Below are 7,026 nucleotides of genomic sequence, written 5' to 3' on the forward strand. Positions count from 1 at the left end.
GGAGGAGGGTAGAGAAAATATTGCAACAATGAATGAATGGAAACCCAAAATCTCTGTAAATGTTCATTAAAATTAATAAAATTTAATAATTTTAAAAAAAGAACATAATGCCCGTGGCTGACATTTCTTTACTCACTCATTGCCCGCCACCAATTTGAAACTGACCCTCCAGCGCTCTTCGAGGCTGGGAACAGCACAGGAGATTGTCCATCTTTCTCCCGAGTTGCCGCTAGTGGATGTGAACCTCCGGAGAGGCACAGTTTTTTAGTTAATGTGACTCAACTTCACACCTCCTTAAACCATGTGGTGTTCCTACTTTGCTCTGTTGAAACCATCAGCAGTTTCGTCTTGCTTGGATCCACAGTTGACTTTCTTGGTGCCAGCAGTCAGGCAATCAGGACACATATTGCATTGGGAAAGTCTACAGTTAGGGACCTCTCCAAATTATTGAAGAGTAATGATGTCAGTCTCAGGTCTAAGGTGCGTCTGAGTCAAGCCATAGTTTTTCCAATCACGTGCTAGGCATCTGAGAGCTGGTCAATGAGTAAGAATGACAGAAGAAGATTTGATGCCTGTGAGCCGTGGTGTTGGAGAAGAGTGCTGAACATCTCATAGGCTGCCAAGAGAACAAACACACAGGGCTTGGAGAGGGTGCAGCTGGTCGCAAAGATGACGAGACTTTGCCTCACATCCTTTGCGTATGTTGCTAGGAGGGGCTATTCCTTACAGAGGGATGTGATGCTTGGAAGAGTAGAGGGTCAGTGAAGGAGAGGAAGACCCTCGATCAGGTGAGTTACCCTACAGACTATACCATCAGAACTGTCTCTTTACCAGTTAAGCTTAAAACTTGTTAGTACAAAGATTCTCACGGGGTAATAGTTTCAGGGATTCATCCAGCATCCATGGCTCCGTGAATTCTAGATTCTAGAAGGATTTCAGGTCCTTTTCTGCCTTTTGCCCTCATGATCAGGATTCATAGTCTTTGGTAAAATGTTTCGTAATGGTAGGTGGGCCCCGTCCACTTGTGGCCTCCTGGGGAAAGAAGCAGTTGTTTATGAAGGCATTTCCAGTCACATCCCTGCTTCCGTCCTCTGTTGCTGCAGGACAATAAAGACCCAGCGTACGTCAGAGGGCTGCTTGGTTAGGGGTGATTCATCCCGTGGGGTATGGGGCGCCTCTAGATGCTGGAGACCCTCCTTGAGAGCAGGTAACTACAAAGAGAAAGCTGGCTTTTTTTTTTTTAACTGGTACAGGAGGAGATTGCCCCCTCCTTCTCCAGCAAAGCATCTGGTGGATTTGAACCACGTGCCTCTGGGATTGCAGTGCAGCGTCTTGCCACTAGGCCACCAGAGCTCCCCTAAGGCTGGCTTTTTAAAAAAGCCTCAGAAGTCTCAAATCCTAGGCAACAACTGGTTTTTCATTAGTGTTCCAGGAACGTGATCACCGGCGACCCACCCAGCGGCTGGGGTCTCTGTTTATGTGGCTTTAAAAAAAAAACAACAAAAAACGTTCTGGCTGAGGCTCAAGGGCTCTTTCTGCGACGGTGTCTGTGTGACAGTCTGGCTGGCACATTGCGTGTGACATTTGTCACCTTGGGTCTCATCTTTTTGCAGGAACTCCATGGACGTCTGTGAGTGACAGTCTGTGTTTTTTACTCTGAGATGTGATTCTACGAGTCGATCAGGGTTTGTGCTGGTTTCTAGTTGCTGTTACATCATACAAGCTTTGTGGCTTAACATGACATTTATTTGTGTGTGGTTCCATAGGGCCGACTTCTAAAACAGTGCTGGGCTAACAGCAAGGTGTCTGGCAGGGCTCCCCCTTTTCTAAAGGCTCCAGGGGAGACGACACAACCTTGCTCGGTGAAACTGAGGAGGCCCTGAAGTGCTTGCTGCAGAAGGTCAAGAACTGTAGTCTTCAATACGGATTAAAGCTCTGTATCACGAAAACAAAGATTCTCCCCGCTGGGCCAATTGGCAGCACCATGATAAAGGGAGAAGAGATTTAGGTTGTTAAAAATTAGTTAACTCCACAATCAACACTTTTGGCACCAGTAATCAGGAAATCAAAAGATGAACTACACTGGGAAATTTTGCTGTCAGTGACCTCTCCAGAGTACTGAGAAGCAACAATATTATTCTAGAGACTAAGGTGTACCTGATCCAGGCCATACAGTCTTCAAAACCACTTGGTCTGCATCAGAGAGCTGGACAGTGGCTAAGGATATCAGAAGAAGAATTGATGTCATTGAGTTGTGGTGCTGGAGGAGAGTCTAGAACAATACCATGGACCACCAATAAAACAAATAGGTCTGTCTTGGAGAGGGTGAAACTAAGTTTCTCCTTGGAGGCTAGATTTTGAAGCTCTGTCTCACATACTTTAGGCACGTGGCCTGTAGGGATTGGTCCCTGGAGAAAGACATCATGTCAGAAGGGTGGAGGGGCAGCACAGGAGAGGAAGACCCTGGATGAGATGGATAATACAGTAACTGGAGCGATAGGATTAGGAGTATCAGAGTCCGTGAGACTGGCTCAGGCTAGAGCAGGCTTCAGAGTACATAGGGTCACTATGAGTTGCAGGCAACTTGATGGCTCTTAAGAACAAAAACAGAGATCATCCCACATGCCTTTCCTCACGGCCCCCTTCTTACACCACTCCATCCTCTTCTTACTGCTATCACATCTGCTTCTGCATTCAAACCTCACTCACATAGGACACATGTGACTTTGCTAATATGTTGTTGTTGTTGTTAGGTGCCATCAAGTTGATAGCGACTCATAGCAACCTTATGAACAATGGTTCTGAACCCTGCCTTATCCTGTGCCACCCTTTTTTATCTCTGATATGTTTGAGCCCTCTGCTGCAGTCACCATGCCAATCCATCTCATTGAGGGTCTTCCTCTCTTTCTCCGCCTTTCCAAGCATCATATCTTTTGTCCAAGGACTGGCTTCTTCTAACAATATGCTCAATGCATGTGGGATGAAGTTGCTGAAGTTGCTCCATCCTTACCCTGGTTGCACTTTCTCCAGGACAGGCTTCCTTGTTGTTTTGGCAATCCACAGAATAGCAGCCCTCCCCTCCAGCACCACAGCTCAAGGGCGTCAGTTCTTCTCTCATCCTTACTCATTGTCCAGCTTGCAGCTGCATAACAAGTACTTGAACACAGTTTTCTGTATTAGGTACCATATACAGGTGCCTTGGTGGGGTACTGCTTGCAACTCATGACTGCTAATCTCAAGGTTGGCAGTTCAGACCCACCAGCCTCTTTAGAAGAATGATGAAGCTGTGTCTGTGAATCTTACAGCCTCAGCAACAATGGGTCACGTCTGTTCTGACCTCTAGGATTGCAGTGAGTTGGAATACACTCAAGGGCAGTGGGTTGTAGGTCCCTAGTTCTAGAGATTAAGTAATGGACTTGCTCTTTTGGCATTCCATGAGGAGTTCAATTATTTGATTAAAAGTCAAATTGGTTCCTACTCCTGGTGGCACCATGGGTGTCAAAACAGAACTGTGCTCTCTGGGGTTCTTACTGAATGGAAGTTATCAGAAGGAAATTGCCAGGCCTTTCTTCTAAGGTACCTATGGGCGGGCTTGAACCACCAACCTTCTACTTAGCAGCCAACACAGCAAGTGTATCTGTCCTACCAAATGTCTCCATGATCCTGGGTGCATGGTTTCATCCCCAAGCCTCTGTTTCCTCATCTGTAAGAAGGGATTAACGTTTGCCTCGCACTATTAGTGCAGGGTTAATGAGCAAAGCACTGAGCACAGGCCCTGGCCCACCACTGCCTGCAGTTACTGTGGGGTCTGCCTTTGCACCTGTGAGCCCAGGCCATGGGTGATATGCCTCTTTGTATGTGAGAAATGTCCCAGGGTTGGAGAACTGAACTCGACAGTGACCTTGGTAACGCTACTTCTCTAAAACAAAGGCTTTGGCCTCTTGCCTCATGGAAATCCCCTCTCGGCCTCCTAGACCTTGGGACCGGGTGGGTGTCCTTCCACAGCCACCCCTTTTTCCTGGGAGCCAGGCAGCTTACAGAGAGGGGGCAGGACTGCATGGCGAGAGGGACAGACTTGAGGACTTCATTCTGTCACTGTTAAGGTCCTCAGTAGTGACAGGTCAAATTCCAGGGTCAAATCTACAACTGGAAGATACGCTTTAGCTTCTTTTCTCGGGGTCCCCACTTCCTCTTGCAAAGACTTGCTTATTCTTACCATCTTAACTAAAGCCAGATACTCAAGAAAGTCTCTTTCAGACATCTGAGTGAAATCTGTCAAGTTCTGAATGCTGCAGAGAATAACAGCTTTGAAGAGCAATGAGAAGTAAGTGGACTAGAGCTGCTGGCTGGGCACACTTGCAGACCCGTTTTCTAGAAAGGGACACTGACAAAAACAACTATGAGATATCATCTCACCCCAGTAAGAAAAGCAACATTTAACAGAACAGCAAGCAACAAATGCTAGCAAAGTTGTGGAGAAACTGGAACACTTATTCACTGTTGGTGGAAGTGTTAAACGGTGCAACCACTGTGGAAGGCGGTATGGCGCTTTCTCAAAAAATTGCAAATAGAAATACCATTTGACCCAGCAATTCCATTACTGGGATTATACCCCAAAGAGACCATAACTGACACCCAAGCAGATATATGCACACCCATGTTTATCGCGGCTTTGTTCACAGCAACAAGGAGTTGGAAACAACGTAAGTGTCCATCAACAACACAGTGGATAGAGAAGCTGTGGTACATTCACACAATGGAATACTACGCTGCATTGAAAACCAAGGAACTCATGCAATATTATTCAAAATGGGTGACCATGGAGGACATTATGCTGAGTGAAGTATCTCAGTCACAAAAGGACAAATACTGCATGGTGCCACTGTTGTAAAACAGGACTGACATAGGGGTTGGGGGGGAGACTGAGAAAGATGGGTTCAATAATGTATACTGCATTGAAACAGATTAGGGAGAAAACTATTTAAAAGGGATTTGTGATTAGGTATTTTTGTCATGACAGGAGTCCAGAGCGAAGGCTGCATAGTGGAGTGGACCTGGGGGAGGGATTGTAAAAACAATCAAAGAAATTTTCTTTTACTTTTCCAAGAGGGAAGTGTATTGGGGGGGGAGGGTTGAGAGGGGAGAAAAGTGTAACAATGAATGAATGGAAATCCAAAGTCTCTAAATTTCATCAAAATTAGTAATTAAAAAAATTTTAAAAAAAGAAAGGGACACTTGAGGTGCAGAGAGGGAAGAAATGGACCCAAGCGAGACTGTGGACCTGGGATTCCATGAGTTTAAGAGACTAGGGGTCACCTAGCGAAGTGATTCAGTCAGTCATCTGTAAGGGAATGATGAATGCCAGACACCTCCTGCTGGCAGGCACCAAGAAGGACACCGCATCACCAGGGTGATGTCCCTGCCACCTCAGTAGGTGACACGGAACTAGCAGACACAACCCAATCTGTAAAGGACAAGCTGTTAAAACAAGTGGCCTGTAATTCTTTTACACACTGTCTATGCCATGAAACAAACAAACAAAAACCCTGAAAAACTGAATCCTGAAGGAGGTGTGTCTGAACTGCCAACTTTGAGACAAACGACCACGTGTTGTAATCACTCCCTCACTCAGGAGTCCTCGGGAGAACACCTGATGCTGGGAAAGATGGAAAAGGAGAGAAAGCGGAGGAAGACTCTGAACACGTGAAAGAGAGGAAGACTCTGAACACGTGACACAGGGACTACGCAGCAAGGGACTCGAACCCGTCGGAGACGGTGAGGTGGCACAGGTCAGAGCGAGGTCCACAGGACGGTGGAGCTGTAGGCGACCAACAACAACCAGGGCACCTGGACACGTCACCTCGGGGAGCGAAGAGGGCTTTGCACGTGGGCAAACACGAGCCAGAGTCAGAAGACGGCCTGGGAATTTCTGTTGTTATTATTGCAAAGGACACTCTGAGGACAGGGGCTGGGCTACGAGATACTAAGAAAAACCGAAGAAGAATTGATGCCTTTGAATTGTGGCGTTGGCGAAGGGTGCTCTAGATCCCATGCCCCGCCGGCAGGACCAGCCAGGGTGTCTTGGGAGCAGCGCAGCCAGAGATGGTGAGATTCTGAGTCACATGTTTTGGGGCTGTTCTTCGGAGGGGCCAGTCCCCTGGAGAAGGACGTCGTGCTTGGAAAAGCAGAAGGACAGAGGGAAAGAGGAAGAGCCTCCACGCATTCGGCTGGCACCCTGGCGGCCACGGAGGGCTCCAGCAGCCTAGGCTGTGGGAGGTGCAGGACCGCGCAGGCGCACTGGGTTTGAACACTTGGTTGAACACGAGGTTTCTCTGAGTTGTAAACAACTCAACAGTTCGTAGTAGCAGTAACAACTGCTTACTAGTATTGTTGTGTGTCGTAGAGTCAGGATCAACCCATAGCTGACCGTCCTGTAAGTTTTCAGAGGCAGTAATCACACAGTTAATTCCTGGTATTATATCAATTAATTATAATAACTAGTTTAGTTTGGGTTGAGTTGCTGTTGAGTCACTTCGAGCTCTTCCATTATGTGCGCAAATAGAACCGTGTTCCATGGGGTTTCTAAGTCTGTGAACTCTCAGAAATAGATTGCCAGGACTTACTGCCGAGGTACTTTCGGGTGACTTTGAACTCTCAGTCTTCTGGTTAGAGGTGCAACATTTAACCATCTGCACCATCCAGGGACACCTGTTGTCAATGTTGAAATTTCTGTGGTGCTGGAGAAGAGCATTGAACATACCATGGACCGTCAGGAGAACAAACAGGTCTGTCTTGGAGAGGGTGAAACCAAGTTTCTCCTTGGAATCAAGGATTTTGAAGCTCTGTCTCACATACTTTGGGCCAGGAAGAACCAGTCCATGAAAAAGGACATCATGCATGGAAGGGTAGAGAGACAGCGTAGGAGAGGAAGACTCTGGATGAGATGGATTGACATGGTAACTGGGGTAATGGAATTAGGTGTGTTGGAATCAGTGAGACTGGCTCAGGACAGGAAGGGTTCACAGC

Source organism: Elephantulus edwardii, unplaced genomic scaffold (genome assembly GCF_000299155.1).
Source record: "Elephantulus edwardii isolate Elephantulus edwardi_28Jun2011 unplaced genomic scaffold, EleEdw1.0 scaffold00315, whole genome shotgun sequence".
Taxonomy (NCBI): Eukaryota; Metazoa; Chordata; class Mammalia; order Macroscelidea; family Macroscelididae; genus Elephantulus; species Elephantulus edwardii.